The following is a 22,767-nucleotide window of genomic DNA, read 5'->3' on the forward strand; positions in this document are numbered from 1 at the left end:
GGCAATTTTTTTCAAAAAATATTAACATATGACTTAAAGATAGAATATAATTGCATGATTATTTTATTCATGAAGTATATATATAATGTGTGTACCTATATACACATACATATGTACCTACATGCAGCACGCATTTTTTTCCCAGTACGTACTCTTTTTCAATTCCCTTTGAAACACGGAAGTTCCTCAGGCTGTTCTCAGGTATTCCTGGTATTTCTGTATCTTGGGTTGCCATCCAGTGGTAGCAGTCTCTTACTTCAGTTTAGTAACTGAGAAAACAGATTGTGTTTTATAATTCAAAAGCAAATGGTAGATATTAATTTTGTATAACTAATTTATAAAAGCCTAAATTAGTTTAGTTTTTTCTTTTACTCAGAGACAAGTATATTTTCCTCATTTCATATATTAGAAAACTACAGCACAGATAAAGTAAAAGAACCAACCTCAGTTCATTTAATTATTAAGTTTAAGGGCTGTGAGTTAAAATTAATTCTGTTTTCAAACTATATGCCTTTTTTTGGGGTGGGGAAGCATAGCACAGATAAAATAAGTTAAAAGTAATGTTTGGAAGGCTTATATGTTTCCTTCATCAAAATAAAAAAAAAAAAGGATTTTTCCTAATGTTCATTCTGTTTATGACATTGACTTTGAAAAATGTAATGTTGAATTATAAATACAAAGGGTACCAAAAATGTTAATACAGTTTTTCCCTTTCTTAAAATGTGTGTAATTTTTTGGCACCCTTTATATAATAAAAATTTAAAGATAAAATTAAAAATTGAAATTATGTGCAATTGACCAAGTAAACAGTTTGTCCTCAGTGAGTCCAATAAAGATGCAAATGTATCTAGATGTTGACAAATAGAGAACTAATTCTAGTGAAAGAAAAATGTTATTTTTCTAAGGGAATATGTAACCAACACGTCTGTCTTTAGAAAATCATTAGAAATAAAGTATTTGTCAATACTTAGCACATCTGTGTAGTAATGATTAAGGCTGTGAAATCAGATATAAGCTTTCTCACATTGTTCTTAAAATAATTTCTTAAAATTAGGGGAAAAGAAGAACGAGTATAATATTCTTAACAGAGAATTTAAAATGATAAAATGCATTTATATAATTTCTTTCAAGATAGGCACAGTTGTATTCTGTAGTATGGATATAATTTATAGGAAGTACTTCTGGAGACATATTAAAAATTCCGTTTGTGAACAGAGGTGAGGCATACAGACTGTCATAAAACCCACTTATGCCACTTAAAACTAAGTGTATAAAATGGACATTCCTGTTAGTTACGAAGTATGGTGCTATCTTTTCCAATTATGGCCTAATTTTACTTGAGTTTGTCTTTTTCAAGTTTGAATATGAGAAATTTTGTTATGTAAATAATTACATGAAAAATATTCTTCATCTGGGTAAAAAGTTGTGGGTCTCTAGATTGATACAAATTTTATTCTGATTCATTGAAAAAATATATAACCAAAATATTTGTTTTGTTTGCAAATCAGAAAATGGGATGGATGCAGCAGAGAAAAGTTATTCCACTTGGAATTAATTATTAAATTGATTAGTATTTCAGAGAGTAGTTGATTAGTTGTGTTATGGTTATAACGATACATGACTTTTAATTTTAAGTTTCCTGGTTAACAATAACTGAGTTAGAAAATGTGTACAATGTTGTTGGTCATTAAGTGGTTTCACTCATTCTACTAAAACTACTTTCTTTGATGTCACCAGTGGCCTCCACTTCGCTAAGTCCAATGGTCATTTCTCAGGTGTCTTGTCTTTTGTTGTAGCAGAATATGTGGCATATTTTATTTCTCTCAGCTGTTTGGCACACTGTTTCTCTGGGCTGTATGGATCCCACATCCTGTTGGTTGTGATTCTACCACTGGGCATCCATTCACTGCCTCCCTTGTTAACTCCTCCCCTTCTCCCTGCCTGTTAATATTGGTGCGCCAGAGGGCTCAGGTCTTGGCTCTTTTCTCTTTTCCTCATGTGCATCAGGCAATACATTATTTTATGGGGCTATCTGGTACATTGCAGCACATTCAGCAGTGTCCCTGGTCCCCCACCTCTACCTGATAGATGCCTATAGTACTTCACCTCCCAGCCGTGACAACCAAAAATGTCTTCAGACATTGTCAGCTGACCCCTGGGGAAAATTTGCTTCCAGTTGAAAATCACTAACTTCCATGCTTTGCAATTGTGGTGATCTCATTCAGTCTTACACCTTTAAATACATCAACATAATATTGATAGATATTGATTAAAATATTTGTTTTATCAGCCCAGTCTTCTTTTATCAATTTCTGGCTTGTATATCTAACTGCCTACTTGATGTCTTCACCTCAGTATCTGTAAATAATCAGAAACATAAGATGTTCAAAACCAATCTGATCTTCCCCCCTAAACCTTCGCATTTCTTGATGCTAACTCACTCCGGCCTTTGCTTCCACAGGCCCCCAAACCTTCACCTCTACTTCTCCATCTACATTCCATGTTAATCCACATTCGGTCTGTCTGAATGCACCTTCTAAATATATTCCAAATGAAGCCACTTTTCATGCTGGTGTGATCCACTCTCATCTCCCTGAGGGAGTCCTAAACTTCTTTCTAGAATTCCATTAATTCTTAAACAGTTTCCCCACTTCCACCCTTGCTTTGCCACCTGTTCCCTGACCCCTTCTCTTCTTTTTATAAGGTCATCAAATCCATCCTGTGGGACCTACTCTGATGACCTAATCTAACACTAATTGCTTCCTAAATGCCCTACCTTCTAATCTATTACCTTGTGGAATAGAGCTTCAATATACTTGGAGCCATAAACATTCCATCCATAGCAATGCATTTCTTTGCCATTAGGAAAAAAATTAGAAGCAGAAAGTGTCTTTATCCATATAGCTACTTTGAATCAATTCCCTACAGCATTGGTCACTGTCTTGTTGTAAGTCTTATTTCTCACATACATGCACACACACACAATTATATATTCTACTATTCAAAAGATATCATTTCTGAGTCCTTCTTGAGTTTTTCAAATATGTCATATCTTGGGGAACAAACTTTCTGAGACAGCGTTATTGAAATTCAAGAAACTGTCAAATGTGCAGATGGAGGTAGCATGACCTTCTTTGTTAAACTTTAGGATATTTCACAAATGATAACACTTCAAATATCCCCAAACAATATGTTTAGAGAGAATAAAAGATACATTGCATTTTGATAATGTTTAAATAGTTTGTATTCTATTGATACTGTGCATTTTGACATCTTATTTTCAAGTACATTGACAGATAATTCATTTATAAAAGGTTAATAAGAAAAGTTAATGTGCTTGTGAATACTTTATAATGCTTTATAGCTTATCAAAGTAGAACTGTGCATTTACTCAAAATGCCCTTTAGTAATAATCATAAAAAATATTGGTCTGGCTGCTCCATATATCTGATCTTAAGTCATATTTATAATGTACCAAGGTGAAGTGGAAAATGAAAATTTTTTTTCAGATAATTGAATCTAAAAATATACAATAATTTAACATTAAATTTTTTGACTGTGAGAATTGTGAGAGGGCATAAAGCTTTTTTATTCCTGCTAAATTTAGCTTTTACTCCCTTCGCAGAAAACACTAGAGAAATGTGGAGGTAAAAATATAAGCTGATTTCTACAAACAGTGCACGGCACTTAAATTGTTTTTTATTCTATGTAACTGTTTAAATCCCTCCTGTGTTACTGTAACAGAATACCTGAGGCTAGGTAATTTATTATGAAAAGAGGCATAAGTATGCGTGGTCCATGGTTCTGCGGGTGGGGCGTTTAAGGTGGGGTGTTTGGATCTGGGAGCTTCTGATGGTGCCCTCAGGCTACATCAAGACCTGGCAGAGAAACAGAAGGGGATCCTAGTACTTATGTCAAGGGGCGAAACTTGAGAGGCAAACTCTCCACAACCTTTTCTCTTGGGAGGTAATCCATTCCCACCAGGACTAACCCGTTCTCAAAGACTTTATCCCTCTAATGACCAAGTCACCTCTTTATGGCATCACCTCCCAACACTGCCACACTGGGGACCAAGCCTCATTATGAGTTTACATAAGGACAGACCATATCCAAGCCATAGCAGTAACATTAGGCAAAATTATTTAAAGTCAACAAATTTTTGAGAAATTTCACACTGTGTCTCTTTCCACTGCCTGTCAAGGTCTCCTGAGTTCCCCTAAAGCTCGAGTCAAGATGTATTTTCCAGATAGTCTGCAATGCCTTCTTTGAAGCTTCTTCGATCTCCATTTGAATATGGACATATTGATTGAAACTGCAAAAATTCCCCTCCTGGAATCTAGGGGATCAAATTTCTTCAAGAAATTTCCTTTAGGATCTTTTCTTCATGTCAGAATAGATAGATCTGCCTGATTTTAAGTTTCTGGCACCTTCTAAACATGAATGTGCTCTAATCCTGTTGATTTCTAAGCTGGCATACTCAGGAATAGGACAAACCTGTGTGGTCTGCCAAAATTGGAGGTGAAAATAAAAATTATCAGGTTATTTTTACTTTTAGTGAATCTGCCTTATAGTTTTTTCTACTATTTTCTACTATTCTAACAAATAGTTCTATGAGTAAAGCATAACCACAGAGTCAAGCTATGAGGTGTTTCCAATGATGAACATTTAAAGTAATTGATTTGTTTATTTGTTTTAATTGAGAAGTAAACATCATCTCACTGATGGTGTACGACATGATGTGTTGGTATATGTATATACAAACTATTAAAAGTGTGTTATCTCACATATTTTTGTGGTGAGAAGACTTAGAATCTGTGATCTTAGTTATAGATATAGTAATTAGCTGTAGCCACATGTTGTATAATAAATCTCTAGAATTTATTCCTCCTGGATAAATGGAATTTTGTGTCCTCTGACCACCATCGCCCCAATACTCCTAACCTCTAGCTTCTGGTAACTACCATTTTACCACCTGTTTCTATGAGGTTGATTTTTTCACAGTTTGCATATAAATTAGATCATGCAGTATTTATCTTGTTGTGCCTTGGTTTATTTCATTTAACATGACATCCTCCATGTCCATTCTGTCATCACAAAGGACAGGCTGTCCTTCCTTTTTGTGGCTGAGTAACATTCCGTTTTGTATATATGCTGCATTTTTCTTTATTCATTCTTCCATTCATGGTCACTTGGGACTTGGGGTGACTTCACAACTTGGCTCTTGCACTCAGTGCTGTGGTGAACATGAGGGTGCAGACATGTCTTTGACATACTGATTTCGTAGTCTTCGGAAATATACCAGTAGTGGGATTGCTGCTTCATAGGGTAATTCCACTTTTGATATTTGTGAAGAGCCTCTATACAATTAGCTGTACTGATTCACCAACAATATACAAGGCTTCCCTTTCTCCACATCCTTGTCAACTCTTCTCTTTCATCTTTTTGATAATTGCCATTCTCCCAGTTGGGAAATGATATCTTACTATGGTTTTAATTTTCATTTATCTGGTGATTAATTGGGGTAGAACATTTTTTAATATATCAATTGGCTATTTATATATCCTCTTTTGAGAAATCTCTATTCTTTCTGGTCCTTTGCCTAAGACATATAATCTTATCACTTTGTGTCAGAACAATATTTTGGTGTAAGTTTAGTGATATTCAATTTATTCATTTACTTATCATCAACTCTTTCATGGAGACATTCTTTCATGCAAATATATTCATATTTCTAGCATGAGCTTTAGCTTCTTCTGGTTGTTGAAGATACAGCTTAAAACTAAACACAGCTCCTACTTTCATGAGCCACATTCTAGGTCAGGTTACTTATGTAATTCTAGTGATCATTTCTATGCTGTAAAGTCAGGACATGCAGAGGATAATGTGTGAATGATGTATTATTTTAGATAGAATTTTTACTTATATCTGAAAAAAGAGAGCCGTGTTTTTCTATGCCACGTTCAGAACATTTAGTATTTTTTAAATAATTAAATGAATAACATCTGATACAGCACAATAAACCAAAGACATGGTCACTTCTCCTCCTAAATATTTAACGTATTTTATAAATGTAATAAAACAGCCTCCTTGGGAAAGCAAACTTGTTTTTGGATTCTTGAAGTACAAATTTATGTTAATGTATTCTAAGTAGTTATTCATTTCCTTTTTACACATTTCCTGTAATAAAGGGCTGTGCTAATAACAAGATAACCGGAGACAATTTTATCTGAAATGCTGGTGTCTTTCCTATTTATGCTTCTCCTGATTTTTTTTTTTGGCTCACATGACCTCAAGTGAAGTTGATGTGAATGCACTCTCTTTGAAAAATTTTGGAAAGGATGATGACCAATGATCAAAGAATGACGATTAATCAGTCTTCATTCATTCTTCATTCATTAGTTTATGAATGGAGTCTCACCCATTTTGTAGTACAGTGCCATGATCATAGCTCACTGCAGCCTTGAACCCCTGGCCTCAAGCCATCTTCCCACCTGAGCCTCCTAGTTGTATGTGTTGTGAGCACTGCTACCACATTCAAGGGACTTTTTCTTTTCATTCTTTTAGAGATAAGGTCTTGCTATGTTGCCCAGGCTGGTCACAAACTCCTGGGTTCATGCAATCCTCCCATCTTAGCATCCCGGATTGGTGGAATTACAGGCACTAACCAAGTGCTGGGGTGTTAACCAGCCTTTTAACAGAGATTGGATTGTTGTATCCTGCAGTTATACTGTTAAACACAAGGCACTCACTTGTTGACTGATTTTTTAACATAAAAGCCACAAGAACCAGAACAAATGTGGTCCACAGAAACAAGAATCTCCCTACCTTCCTAACACTTTCATTTTTCTCTAATGCTGGTCCTGGAGGAACAACACGAACAGATAGAGATAGCAGAGCCTGGGATATCTTCTGAGGATCTGGGGTTCATGATCAAAGTCAGGCCAGACTTCAGAAGAATGAATGTTATAGGACCTGGAACTGTAGAGAAGAACTACCATTACCTGTGTGCCCACATGAAAGAACAGACAGTGGAACGATCCTGGCTTCTCTCATGCTGTAGCACTCGAATAGCCTCCCAGGGTCTCCCATTGGTCACACCTACCTGGAAGCCCTGGAAAATGTAGTTTGCCAGATGGTGAGGCAAGGTTTGAATCTGATACCAAGCCAGTAAAAAATGCATATGACTTGGTGCTGTTGTACCTAAGCCTCCATTTTCATGTTTCTACCCACATTTAATTCCTTTACAGCGTGAAGACTTTGTGAGGCACCTGTCCAGTGCAATTGAAAATACTGTCTTTCTCCCACTGTCAGTCACCATGCACGTGCACAGTCCAGCCTCTTTATCTAGATGGTGTATCGGGTCTGGCTGTGGTTACTCGAGCCTGGTAACTTAATAAACTAAATGTGAAATAAGGTAATATAAAATAGAAGGATGTCAAAGGGGAAAAATCACGAAGTATACATGTATACACATACCTTTATGTGACTATAGGACTTGTTTTTGTATTGATTAAAGATCGCACTGATAGCTATCATTTCCTCTGTCATTACCAATTTCATGTACTCCTGGCTTTCAGGCAGTGCCTCAGAGAATAAGTTTTTGCTTGGTTGGATAATTGAAACCTTTATTTCTGATGATTGTTCAATGTTGTGGCCTTTATATGTTTCTTTTGTCTTTCATTACTTTTCATTTAAAAAAAAATATGGAACGCTTCACTAGTTTGGATGTTATCCTTGCACTGGGGCCATGTTAATCTTCTCTGTATTGTTCCAATTTAGTATTTGTGCTGCCAAAGCAAGCACCTTTCATTACCTTTCATTATTAAACATGAATGTTCAATAATAAAACTTTTGGTTACAGAAAGTCCTCCCTGCCCTTCCTGTGTGGCAGCAACCCAGTCCTATCTCTTGATAACCAAAACAAACCACTCTATCTCGTACAGTAGCACATGCTGTCTATGCTGATGGGTTCAATAGCACAGGAAAAGGATGAATAGCAAAATGACAGTCTAAACTTCCATCTCTGTGTCTTCTGGTGGAAGCATTTCTCCTGTGAGGGATCAGAACCTCCAAACCAGGAGAGCCAATGATTATGGGGTTAGACTGTAAAAAGTCTGCCGATGGGGTGTTAATTATAATAATGAGAGTGACCATTCTCACTTTGTCCCGTTGATTCCTAGTCCCATGTACTTTGGCTGGGAGCATCACAGTATCATGTATTCGTAAGTCATTCAAAATAGATTTCCTTTCTCTGTGATCACATGTCAGCCTCGCAGAGTATTTTATCTAACATAAAGCCACAACTGTTTTCAATAGCCATTCCACTGTTTGTTTTTGTCAAATGTTTCTAAATGATGGAGTTCACTTAGAAAATTCACTTAAAACCAGGGAATTCTATGGACATGAATTTTTCTGATTTTTTTTTTTTCTGTTGAGAACACATTTTTTGTTCAAAAGCAATTTTGCATAGAATACACATGGTTGTTTCCTAGGTCTCTCTGAGGAATACTATTCTTTACAGGTGACCCTCAACAGTAGCTGTATCTAGAATAGCTTCAAGGGAAAGTTCATCGTTTTGAGGCCATTCATAGCAAACCCTTCAAGGGGTTCCACTGAAATCTTCCTCACTTGGCTAGCCATGAGTGGGCGGATTCCACCCGCAAAATGTAGCTCTCTCTGGAGAAATCTTCCTTCTTAAATCTTTCATCCATTTTTCACATTATGAAAACTTTTTTTATGTCCTACACAAGTCCCATCTAGAAATGTATCACATTTTAAATAAATTCACTGAGCATCTCTTATACCACTCTTATGAGTGTTCAAGACTTTCTGCTAAATTATCTAAAACTTTGAATTTGGGTCTGACACCTTAATTTGAATTGTAATACCTATTGTAGTTCAGTGTCTGAGTCAAAATTACACTAGATAACACTATGAGTAATGTAACAATGCTTCAGTGGTATTCCTCCTTTTGACTTTCCACCTTCTAGTCTGTTATCCACTTTTATTAAGAATAATTTCTATACAACATTAGTCTCTCATTCAAAAAAAATGTTTTTTTTAATTTCCAATACCCAAAGTTGAAATGAGAAATCTTTACTATAGATGAGACCATAGAGGTCTGACTTACAGCATTAAAAATTATAAACCCCCAATTCAGAATCATCAGCTCCTAATTCTTTTTGTTCTGCAGGAATCTTCTCTACTCTCCACAGACACTTAAAGGGCCCTCTGTGCTTTTGCTGTTGGCAGATTCTATCTCAATCTCTCAGGGGATTCTCATGCCTACAAATGTCAAAAAAGGAAAAGCTCTGAATCACAGCGTCCCAGGAAGCTTCCACCTCCAGGAGCCTGTTGGGACTGGGTACAGAAGTCTCTTTGGTTTTCCTGAAGCTCCTCCATGCTGCATGGTAGGGAATTTCAGGACAGATAGTCTTTCTTACCCTGGGAAACAGACTACTCTAGGATAGTAAATACTTGCTAAAATGAATGTTTAAATAGCTGTGATAACTTGGCTCTAGCAAATGAGTCTTCCTTTATCTATAATTTCTGCTTCAAGGTTAATTCCTGACTCTGCTTAAACAGAGAAGGTGCCCACTTTTAAATGTCATTTAAAAAACTTTTCTTGCTGGATCTCTTAGGACATGAACATATAATTTTATGGTCTAGCATTCTTACTGTGATTATCAGTTTATAGGTATATCTTCTTCATTAATCCAGTGAAAGAATTGGGGTAAATAATATGCATTATGCATCTTTGTGTTCTAGAACCTTCTATAAAGGAGAGCTACTGAATACACAGAAAATTAATCACAGAATGTGTGCAGCTATAAAGGAAGTGTGGAAGGAGGCAACAAGCTCTTAACCTTTTGTTTAGGAATCTTTATAGTGTATCTTTGTTCCATTAAGTAGATGCTTTTACTGCTATTTTTTGGCATATCTATTTTAGGCATGTTTGCTGATTGCCTTTGATGGATCCCAACAAAGAACATTGAGTTTCCCATGTCCCCTTCTGACCTTCACCCGTGTGATTAAAATAATTTTAGTTCTACTAGGTTATCTGTTTACTTTAAATAAAACCCACCTTTATTTTGGCTTGTTTATGATAGGTCACATCTTGTGAGTGTATCTAGTGAATGAGATGCTTGCCTTGGCCCCTTTCCTCACCCCTGCACTCTGTATTTTGGACACATGTATCCCTCCTTGGCCGTAACCTGTTCTGTGAGCGTTCCGTGATTTCTCTACCAGTTTCACTGGGCATCACCTTTTCACGTGATGTCATTCAGAAATGCTTTAAAACTTTGTCTTTGCAATTGCTGCATTCCTGTTTTCCGTAGTTTAAACCATATTATTTCTTTATTTCCATGGTAATAAGTCATCAGAGGTAGCAGAAATGAATGTCTTCATTGACTAGGTTAAATAAGAGCTCCTGTTATTTCTTTGGGCTTTTATTCAGTGTTTATTGGTTTGCTTTAGGTTTTGTTCTTTTCCTTGGTTTATTTTAATGGTAATGTTTGACTTGATTTTTATCTTCTTCCAAGCATGAGAAGCCCTAAGTTAATTGCTTTCCCCCCCCAGTGGCATATCAAGTTTTAAAATTAGTGTCTGTTCTTTCTATTTATTACCTATGCTTGATAGTTTCAGTTTCATCTCATGCGTTATAATATTACTATAATTATTCTAATATGTTAGCTATACAATTTAATGATAATCATAATTTCTTATAAAATAGTTTATGTCATATAATCTACATAGTTATCTCACTTTTAAATAGTGATGTTTGCCTAAAGAAAACTTCATACTCATCTTTTCACTTCCCAAATTTAGCTTAGATATAGAAGTGACATTAAATTCTAGAATCCCTCTATTTAGATTTATTTCCTGCATAATCTCATTTTAATAGATCAGGTAGGCAGTGCTTGTCTGAGTATGGTGTTGGGCCAAATGCTGTGAACAGTTACTGAACATTGTTATTGAACAGTGTTGCTACAAAAAGTGGTGGCATTTTCATTAATATTGAAAACATTTTTAATAATTCAAAGAAAAAGAAATAACTAGAAAACATTAATGTTCAAAACATATCTTTTTTTCCTCATAGTCTTCATTGATAAACAGATAAGATAAAAATTACCAGTCTTTATTTTTATATTCTGAATGAAACATCTAAAATAATTTTGACTAATTATTGCTCTTTGGCTGAGATATTTAGTAAAAAGATATTCAATATCCAGTTTCTTTAAAGACAAAATTAATGGCTACATATGTGTCCCTAATGATCAGAGTCAACTGTTTAAGTGAGCTTTATCCACATTTGACACAGACAGACCTTCTTCTCTTAGGTAGAAAACACAAGGGAAATGGTGACCATGAGGCAAGGCAGGTAGCATGCTGGTAGTTGAGCTTCATGTGAAACCTCAGCTGGCCCTGTGTTCTTGTTATTTGGTTGTGTTGACATTAAAAGTGCACATATGAGATTTATCAGTTGGACAGCTTTCTTGACACATAGCTACAGCTTCTGCAAAGATTGACATTAGGCGTCAGAGAGAAGAGTAAGTGCACATTGCGGGGTTCAGAGTGAGTTGTAAGGTATGTGTTATGGAGATTATCTTGCTTTCTTAGATAACCAGAGAAGAATTGGTGTGACAGTAGTGATTTTAAAAGTGTAGAATAATCTGGGCAGCACCTGTGACACAGTGGGTAGGGCGCCAGCCCCATATACCAAGGGTGGTGGGTTTGAATCCTGTCCTGGCCAAACTGCAACCAACAAATAGCCAGGCATTGTGGCAGTGCCTGTAGTCCCAGCTACTCGGGAAGCTGAGGCAAGAGAATAACCTAAGCCCAGGAGTTGGAGGTTGCTGTGAGCTGTGACGCCACAGCACTCTACCGAGGGTGATAAAGTGAGACTCTGTCTCTTTAAAAAAAAAAAAAAAAATTAAAAAAAAGTGTAGAATAATCTGCAGAGTATGATATGCAGATTTGCCCAGAAATGGAAAGATGATGTTGGTTTAGCATATTAACATTTTACTTTACACACGCATTTTATTGAAAACGTTCCAAATGTCTTTACCTCCCAAGGCATACAGTTTTTTATGTCTTTATGGGTATATATATCCTCTCCTCCCAGATCATAACATGCTGTATAGCTGGATGTATAATAATTGTGGCCTAGACAAGATTTTCTATATTTAACATATATACAATACAGGGTGTCCATAGAGTTCATGTGCAATTTACTGTGTTAAACTATTTTAAATTGCACGTTAACTTTATGTACACCCTGTATAAGATATGGTCAGGTATTTTGAAAATTATAATTTCCCCCAAAATATTTGTTAAATAAATGTATTTAAAATAATTTTCAGTCTGGGCACAGTGTCTCATGCCTATAATCCTTGCATTCTGGGAGTCCTTGGTGGGTGGATTGCCTGAGACCAGGAGTTTGAGACCAACCTGTGCAAGAGCCAGATTCCATCTCTACTAAATGTAGAAAAACTAGCCAAGTATTGTAGAAAAATTAGTGGGACATCCTGGCAGGTGCCTGTATTCCCTGCTACTTGGGAGGATGAAGCAGGAGGATTGCTTAAGCCCAAGAATTTGAGGTTGCTGTGAGCTATGATGATGACATAACACTCTACTCAGGCTGACAGAGTGAGACTCTGTCTCAAAAAAAAAAATTAATAATGTCTTTGTGATATGTTCCAGGTAAAATGATTATAGTTGAAAAACAAACTCATTTTTTTCATATTTCAGATAGTATTTTATTGAATACCAAATACAAAAATGAGCACTAATGCTACATTTGACAATGTTTATTAGTACTTAAAGATTTGTTTTTAGTAGTTTAAAGAAAAGAAATTTAGGAAAACATTAATACCAGGAATGGAACTTCATCATTCATATTTTCCGTTAACGATAAAATAAAAGAAACAACCCTAGTTTTCTGTATCTTCTATCTAAACAATTCAGATCATTTCACAATTTTCTATACTTAATTCATTCTGTAACAATGTCCCATGTCTTTTAAGGCAATTGACCTATTCAGTTATGACTTATTTCCTGGCAGATGGTGTTAGTAATCTGATGGTTTTTGTATTGATGAAAACTAGTTCTATGAGATATTCATTAAGACATTTGTACCTTGATATTATATGTAGAAAAATGAAGATGTAACATTGGTAATTTCTGAATGTGAATGACATATGGATGGCATTTATAAGAGATAGGATTAGCCCGTTTAAGTAGCTATGTAAGTGTCGACCTTGTATGCCCATTGTGTATTCTTTCCATGTAAGAAAACAAACACCCACAAAAGTTTAAAGGTCAAAAGTTTAAAATGGGAAACATACACCACTCAAAATCATGATGCACTAGTGAGACCAAAAGAAAGGAATTTGTAGGGACCCTATAGATCATCCCTTCTCAGGCTTTTTTATTAACTTATAGGAATCAAATTTCCTTTCGTAATGTCTTCATTGATTATATTCCCTGTTCTCTAATCATTAATTTGGCTGTTTTATACAGAGTTAAGAATATGTTTAACATCTTTTGTTCATAGAGATTTTTGAAAAAGACCACTGTGGCTCAGAGCCCATAGCTCAGTGGTTAGGGTGTTGGCCACATACACTGAGGCAGGCGTGTTCAAACCCAGCCTGGGCCAGCTAAACAAGAATGACAACTGACACAAAAAATAGCCAGGTATTGTCATGGGAATCTATAGTCCCAGCTACTTGGGAGGCTGAGGCAAGAGAATCACTTAAGCCCAAGAGTTTGAGGTTGCTGTGAGCTATGACATCACAGCACTGTACTGAGGGGGACATAGTGAAACTCTGTCTCAAAAAAAAGAAAAGAAAACGACCATTGCATCTTGCTAGGAGGGACAAGCATGTAAGTGAGTCAAATGGCAAACATTCTTTCCATTTATTTATTTATTAATTCATATTTCCATAGATCATGAAAATAGCAAACATTCTTACAAGAGAATTTTTAGGCACAGTGTTAATATTAAAATTACATAATGAAATTTCTTCCTTCTATGTGTTCTGAAATATGTTCTAATCTTTGTTTGTTTCTAATATTTTGGATGCTGTCTGGCAGAGTTTTAGACACGTTAAGTCTAAAGCTATATTTTTATTTTAGGTTTTCATTTTTATACATAATGTAAAACTTTACATATTTTAAACTTTTTATCTCATCAGCTTCCATGGTGTCTTTGTAAGACAAAAACAGCTGGTGTATCTTGAACTCTTAACTATAATGCAAACTTTTGTTTAATATTTTAAAATTATATTAATGTTTTGTATTTTATATGTTAATTATTCAAGTCTGAGAAAAGCTATAAACCGCTTAAGTTTGAGTCTAGGGGCCAATCTTTCTTTTCTCAGTTTTGAAATTCTCTTAAATTGAAAAGATATGGGAAGATTTTGATAGCCTAGTTACTGCATGGCAAATACCAAGGTCAGTGACAATAGGAAAGCATCACCACTCTTGTCACCAACCCATCACCACTCTCGTTACCAACTCATCACCACTCTCTATACCATTTTATCTAAATCATGAGCAGATACTGAGCAGGTCTAAACCCCAATGGTATCCATGTTTCTGTATGTGTGTGTATGTGTATGAATGTGTGTTTGCGTGCATATTTTCTTCAGAAGTGTCTTTTATTTGTTGGATTTTGTTTTTGAAACTTGAGCCATCTGACACAGGCAACACATTTCAGAGTTTACAATTGTTTGTCGGCTTGAATTAGATCACATTTCTTCACTGGCATTCATAATTTGTCTCAGCACGATTTTCCCTTGTATTTCTTATACGTGTTCTTTAAACAAATTCTCTGGCTTTGTCAAAGAACTACATCTTTGATATTATTTATTGTACCATTTAGTGAAAGAGAACGTGAAATTGATGGTCCATTGACAATAAAAAAAAAAGTGATTGATTGCTGTATCTTCATGTCACATTGTTTTAACGCTATGTAACTACATCTAGATGGTGGAAATGTTTCTAATAACTGCTTCCTATGCACTAGGCATTATGGTAATATTTTGTAACAGGGACTGTTATTATTATCACCATTTGTGCATTTCTGAGCTGAAATGATAATCTCATTTGTCACTCTGGGATTTTATTCCAAGCAGCGCCCCCTGCTGTCTGCACACTAAATCCCTGTATAGCACAGGGTCACAGGGAGGTGGTGGCTCCCTTTGGCTGGGCACTTACTTTATCATAACACTTCCTTGAGCAGGAAGATTTTCTTCTTCCATGGATTTTCTGCCTTGGCTGCATGGGTATGGTTCAATTAGATGACCCTATGCACTAAAACTATAAACGTTTAATCACATAACTATTTATTTGACTATTTAAATATAAGGTCTCAAAGAGAAGTATTTAATTTATCAAAAGACTTAACAGATAATACTGAGTATTAGTGTAATATTGATGAAAGAGCCTTAGATTTACAGTCAGAAGGCATGGACTCATTCTATATTTTCTCCTTGATGAATAATTTAGACAAATTACCTAAGCATCATTGAGTCTGTTTCCTCATCCATGAAAAGAAGGTAAGATTGGGCCTGGTGTCTCATGCCTATAATCCCCAATGAATTGCTTGAGACCAAGAGTTTAGGGACATCTCGGGAAACATAGCAAGATCTTATACCTATAAAAATAAAATAAAAAATATATAAATAAAAATATGGCCCAAAGGGGTGGTATACCCCTTTCAGTGGTGCCAGCTACCCAGGAGGCTAAAGTGGGAGGATTGCTTGAGCCTGGGAGTTTGAGGCTGCAGTGAAATATTATTGTGCCATTACACTTCAGCTTAGGCAACAGAGCAAAACTCTTATCTCCAAAATAACAAAAACAAAACAGGAGGTAATAAATCCTTTTTTCTGATTGGATTGTTATGAATACGGAGGGAATTAACTAATATAAGAGTAAAGAAATATAGGAGAAAATAAATTATGGGCTTCTAACCAAGCCCATGGCTTAAAATATTAATAGTTAAAAATCATCTGTTAAACATATCCAGAAACTCAAAGTATTTGCCAATGGGTTGTTTAACTTCTGGTATTTATAACTTAAACCAAAAATCATCATTAATTTTTTAAAATCCTTTTTATAAGAATTATTGTTGATAAATAAGTTTAGTACTTGATTTAGTATTAAGATCTTAGTTTAAGTGACCCATCATGTCTACCAAATGTTTAAATGGAAATAGTTTAAGAAGTGGTTTTCAAATTTCTGAGCTGTGGCCCATTAGAGGGTTATGCAATCATTTATTTTTTTAATGCAAAAAAGGGAACAGATTAAAGGCAGAGTATATCACTTCCAGTAAATCTAAGCATTCTTTTTGGGAAATTTTATTTGGTTTTGCATATATGCTTGCATGCACATGCACACATACCTGGACCTGGCCGTATTCGTGTGTATGTGCATTGCTATATAATATAACCATCTTACCATATGTTTTATTATTTTAAAAAGTCACTCTTTTAAGGGCCTGTTAATCTGTGAACAGCGCGTTGGTGCCTGTTTTCCCTGGAGAGACCCTGTAGTGTTGCTACGTATTGCTTGTGCTTACACATGGCCTTGACTCTCCTGTAGCCTCACTGCCACGCAAGAGCCCACACATCCTTTACAATTGTGACATGGGTTTTTATCTCAGTGCTCACCAATATGCTATCATGACAAGTAATTTAGAAGAATTCCTGGACATCTCTTGCTTAAGGCTAATGTTTTATTTTAACTGATGAATGCTTTTGCTACGAGTTGCTGTTAGCCATCAAAAGGAGGCTTGGTGAATTAAAAAGAGAGAGAATTGAATCATTCTTTTTTTATTTGCTCATTTCTTGATAATTCTTGCTGATTTTAGTGGGTTTTGATATACTAAAATGATCTCATGAGAACAGTTTAATAATTGCATAGCCCGTAGAAGAGCAAGGCATTAATGTTATCTTGAGTTCCTAAGAGAGGCAGGTTTAGCAAAGCAAAAGGGCGAGAAAGACCTGCCCGTCACGGTGGGACTTTACTGGTGATGTGTGTGTATGTAAACCTTCACTCAGGCTGAGGCAGCGGAAGGGAAGGAGACGAAATTCCAATCCTAGAGTTCTCAGGCCAGGTTGACAGGAAGGTCAGCTGGCTCTTCTCACAGACATTGGTAGTAGAATGAGCAGAGAGTGACAGTATGCTGCAGAATGATGGTTTATTGTCAGTGTTTCAGAACTTGGGGGAAATATTGTTGTCTGAACCACATAGCAGAGTGTAACCTTTATACATCTCTCTTCTGCTGTTAGCAAACGGGGCGAAAGAGTGGGTGGCTCAATAAATAAATGACTGGGCCAGAAGAGAGGGGTTGAACACATTTTAATAGTACTTCTTTATAAACATCTCCATTGCCAACGCCTAAGTTTGGCCCTCTACCTCCATGTAAGACTGATCTGAAAATCACTAAATCTAAGGCTAAAAATAAGAGTTGAAGAGAAATTTTTGCATGTATTTAAAATATGGCTAAATAAATTTGTTATTTCTTTTAATCCCTTGATACTTATTTTAGGCACATGCTGAAGAGCTATTGGAAGGGAAAACATAATATTTTATTTTCCTAATTAAATAGTTGTATTTCTTTGTCATTAAGATACCCTAGGCTTTGCTTTATTGGGTCATTAATTTGCTCTTGGAATGGTCACAGGGACTTATTCAGTAAGCATGTATCTTGCAACACACAAGAGGTGTATATTAATGAAAAACTAAAACATGCCCAGGAGTCTCTTACTGCTATATTAAAACATTTATAAATGGGACTTTAATTTAAAGTGCCGCTAAGATGAAAATGAAATGTTATATTGATTCTCAGGCCAGATGCTCTTCAGAAAATGCAGTGAGTATTATTCCCACTTCAAATTACAACTTCAAATGTGACCTGGACACACTCAAAGATGATTCTCCAAAGACCAGATGCAGCATGTAAGGCAATGAAACTCAATCAATTTGGAGTCCCTAGGATGACTTTGTACACTAGGTGGCAGAGATTTCTAAGAATATCCCTCTTCCATCAAGTGCGTAGTTTTGTTTAGCTTTGCAAAGTGAAGACAGAAATTCATCAAAACTTGGTACTTCAATAGTGTATTAAGAGTCTCCTGTTTACTTGAAAGTGGAGATGTTTTAACTGAATTTAAACTGCATGGTTTGCTCCATGTGAATCTTTAAAAATGAAGTAAATTTTCTCTTATATATTTATTTGTTCATACAATATTAGAAAAAGCATTCTGTTTTTTTGTTTTTTTTTTTCTCCTCTATCCCCCCTCCCTCCTTTATTTAAAGACAGGAACTTGCTTTGTCACCCAGGCTGGAGTGCAGTGGCACAGTCAGAGCTCATTGCAGCTTTGAACATGTGAGCTCAAGCTGTCCTGCCACAGCCTCCCAAGTAGCCGGGACTACATGTGTGCCACCAAGTCTACTTTTAAGTTTTTGTGTAGACATTGAGCCTCCCTATGCTCACTATGTTGCCCAGGCTGCTATCAAACTCCTGGTGTCAAGGGTCTTCCTGCCTTGGTCTCCCAAGGTGCTGAGATGACAGGTGTGACCTATCATACCCGGCTTGTTATTGCTAATTTTTAATTAAGTCAAGTTTACTTTGGTTTACTTCACTTTGTTTTTTTCTTTTTACTTTAACACAATGAAAAAAAATATTTTTAAGTAGCACAATGCCAATAAGTGCCTGACAGGGGTAAGGCCTCACATTCTTATACCACCTCTTTATTTTTTCAAGGCATTTGCCATACATTCTTTGATGTGATCTTTAAAATGATCCTGTGACCCTGTGAGGTATTAGTACAACTTTATAGGACAGGAAATAAATTTCAGACAAAGTGAGCAACTTCTCCAAGATTAAGTATTAAAGTGCTACTTCAAATCCTTTTGCTTTCTACTTGAGCACACACAAAAAAGACAAACAACAACAACAACAAAACCCCCCACCTTAATCGAGTTTTAACTAAAGAGCTGCAAGTATTTGGGGAGTGGGACGTGGAAGTGCAATACATTTTTTCAAAGAGGATATAGATATGTGCATTTAGTAAGAAAGGGAGAGAAAGACAAGCAAAACAAATGAACTGATTAAAATATTATCAACATTACCTTGACAATTTTCAGAATTTTATAGTACATCAATATTTTTATTAACTGTTTTTGTGGGAGTATTTATAATAGGTCTTCAATGCATCTAATAGATCTTCTTTTTCAGGTGTTCAGAGAGGAGTATACTCTTTGCAATAGATCAATGCTTTGCCAAGCCTAATTCCCAGAAAAAAATAATAGCACATTCACTAGTTTATTAAGAATGCAGACCTCTAGATCCTGCTCCAACCCTAATTAATCATATTTGCCATTGTCATGGATTCTGACACGCCATCCATTGATAACCCAGCTCCCCATTTTGTCTTTGGACAGATGCTAATAACAGGGACTCTGATTCATTCTTTCACAATTTCCTGGGCTATCCCTGTACCGTCCCTCACATATTTGTACTCTCACGGCCTCATGACAGCTCTTTGCTATCTTGGCAGCTATACATGATTCAAAGACAGAGAAAGTACAATGGGAAGTTTAGACAAACTAACTCAGACTACAGAAGAGAAAATACCTCATTTTATTTCCTATCAATAAGAGTTTACATTATAAAAATAATACTCAGAGTATCTTAATTCTGAGTGTCCGGACTTAAATTCTCCAGAGTGGTACCTGCAGACTTCTGTTTGGGAGATGGCCTCTCCTTGGGGACACCTGTGGGAATGGAGACACTAATTCACACGCACGCAGGGAAACAGTCCATGGGAATAAAACTAAACAAAATATCGCATGTGCTAGTCAACCTACGTCTGAACCAATGCCAGGATTGTTTCACATCTCAGTACTTAATTTTCCCACTCTTGTTTAACACAGAGATGCCCCCCCACCCCGTATCTTTGTGTGGAGGAATAATTAGAAAATATACACAAACTAGGTGAAAGCAATGGCTTGAGAAATTTATACAATCAGGGCTTGTTGTCACCAAGACAAACTGCGTACCATGAAGGATGTGCTGTAAGATTTTTTCTTTTTCTCTTTGACACTATATCACCAAATAGCACACTTACGCCCTCCCCAATTTCTACACCTGTTACTATGTTTTCACGTTATGCTGTGCATCACCAGCTAGTTTATACTTTCAAAAATTGGCTGATAGTTTTGCACCTTCGGTATTTCACTATCAGTATTTAACAATTATTATGACCACTCCTGAAACGTTTTAAATCCACGGCTGTTTAATCACAGCATTTATCCTGTCTGCAAAATTTTTGAGGGCCCGAGAATGACCTTATGACTGACAACTAATGGTGAAGTTTCTCCTGACACTATGTGGCTAACTAGTAAAAAGGAATCCTTCACATGTTCTTTGCAATGGGTTTCCAAGTGTCAAAGCTGTATGTCCTCTGGCCAAGATTTGACTTGATGAAACTATAATTGTCTTTTTGGCCATGGCTGTGTTTCAAGAAAAAAATGTAATAAAATACCAGCTCAGATGGATTCCTCAGCTATATGGTTTACTTTTGTTTGTTAATGGAATTAACTGGAATTTCATTTTTATCTTCTGATTTCCCTTGGAATATGTTATAATAATCAAGTTCATTTCCCATCCATGAAATTGTCATCTCCTGCTTTGTTTTATTATAAAGAAAAACCTTTAAAACAGAATGCGTATGGCTCAAAGATGGACAAATATATACTAATATATTATACCAAATTTTAAAAACGCATATATGTATGTATACAATTCTCCTGAACACATGATATAAGAAGTAAAATGTAATATAAATCAGTTAAGACAGTGGTCTCCAGGCTTTTTGGTCCAAGGGGCTGGTTGCATGGAAGACAGTCTTTCCACACACGTGGGGTGGGGGGATGGTTTCAGGATGATTCGAGTGCATTACATTTCTTGTGCACTTTATTTCTATTATTACGCTGTAATATACAGTGACATAATATACAAGTCACCATAATGCAGAATCAGTGGGAGCCCTGAGCTGTTTTTTGCACCTAGATGGTCCCATCCTGTATTTGCAGCCGCTCCCCAGCACTGGCATCACCACTTCAGCTCCACTTCACATCATCAGGCATGAGAGTCTCAAAAGACTAGGTCCCTCACCTGTGCAGTCCTCTGCAGGGTTCCTGCTCCTGTGAGAAGCTGCTGCTGCTGCTGTTGCTGTGATAGGTGGAGCTCAGGCTGTGATGCTGAGTGATGAGAACAATTGTAAATACAGATAGCTTTGCTCCCTCACTCGCTGCTCATTTCCTACTCTGTGCCCTGGTTCCCAGCAGGCCGTGTATCAGTACAAGTTCATGGCCTGGGGGTCAAGGACCATCGCCAGAAGCCAAAGACCTTGGTTTAACTAGAATAAAAATCTTTTGAAATCATTATGATGTGCTTCACAGGATAATAATCACACGTATTCTAGCTTCCTAACAGAGAATACTGGAATGCTGTTTATCTATGAGGTGTGTCTCCAATTTTGATAATTTCATATATTCTCTTCTTAAATGGATATTTTGGCTTTGAGTAGATGTAACATTTTTCTCAATTGTAGAATGGGAATGTACTCACTGTTCATTTATTATTGGCAGTGAGTAAACACAAAGACTCCTTTAGGGACCAGGGAAAAAAACTATAATTTCCATTGGTGATGCAGAGTGCAGTAATATGACATTTAAGTTTGGTCTACTTAAATTTCATAACCACGACCATCCTCATCTCATACACATAAAGTAACTTTATATTAGAGTTTGCTTCTTGTCAAAAATAACAATAGGTTATTTATTTCTCCGGCGTAAGTTACCTTGAACAAAATGCTGCTGAAGGCAAAACAAAATCATTATTAGCATCCACGACACCATGGGCTGTGTCACGTCATATTCCAAACAAGAAGCTGCAAAATGTTGGTTTCCGATATGGATCTGTATATAAAAGGCAGCTATCTTCTTTCCTAAATGATGTTGTATCACAGCAAAGATCTAAATGCCCACGGAGCTGCTTTAACACTCACATTGCCGCAGTATAACCACCAGCTGCAGCTGCAATGTACGTGAGTGGGATCCCCTGCCCAGGAACACTGTGCTGAGTCTCGGGCTGCAGACCTATCAGACAGACTGGGAATCAAGTGGCAGGGAGGTACTTAAAGACTGCTTAGGGCTGACTTGCAAACATCTGAACTTTCCACGGGGAAAATATTTATGAAGTGAACTCGCAGAGGTTCAGACTAGCACTTACAGAAGTCCAGAATGTAAATATATAAATGTCTGTGTTCTCAAGTCTATTATATCTTCATGCTCTATTCCTAGAATTATGCCCCCATGTATATACACAACCTGTTATTTTTTCTTTTTTAACACATGAATTTTTGTTGCTTTGAGACTGTAGAATAGAAGAACGCTGCCAGGAAGATGGCTAGTAGGAAAAGCCAAAAATAAATTATTAGAAAAATATTTATGCAGCACTTTAACTTGCTAGCTAATTTATACTCTATAATAAAGTATAGAGCTCGTGTTTTCTAAATGGAGAAACAAAGACCCAGAAAGCTTAAATAACGTGCTCAAATTTGAATCTTCTGCTGGAATCTACATTAAAGGCCAATTTTCCCCCTTCCTATTCCCACATTTCTTCCTGCACATATTCATTTCTGTTTGGTATATTATTCAATCTATTACAATTTTCTCCATGGTTTGAGTTCTTTG

General features: G+C 36.3%; 1 protein-coding gene and 1 non-coding gene across 2 annotated transcripts in view; one reads left to right on the plus strand and one right to left on the minus strand.

Annotated features, from left to right (window-relative positions):
• GPC5 (glypican 5) overlaps positions 1-22,767 on the plus strand; it is a 639,568-nt gene that overhangs the window by 343,419 nt on the left and 273,382 nt on the right. The window lies entirely within an intron of this gene.
• On the minus strand, positions 7,698-7,803 carry LOC111725245. Its single transcript, XR_002773353.1, has one exon. It is a non-coding gene; the product is annotated as a U6 spliceosomal RNA (small nuclear RNA).

The sequence above is a fragment of the Otolemur garnettii genome, unplaced genomic scaffold (assembly GCF_000181295.1).
Source record: "Otolemur garnettii isolate 467f Iridium unplaced genomic scaffold, OtoGar3 scaffold00034, whole genome shotgun sequence".
NCBI classification, from domain to species: Eukaryota; Metazoa; Chordata; class Mammalia; order Primates; family Galagidae; genus Otolemur; species Otolemur garnettii.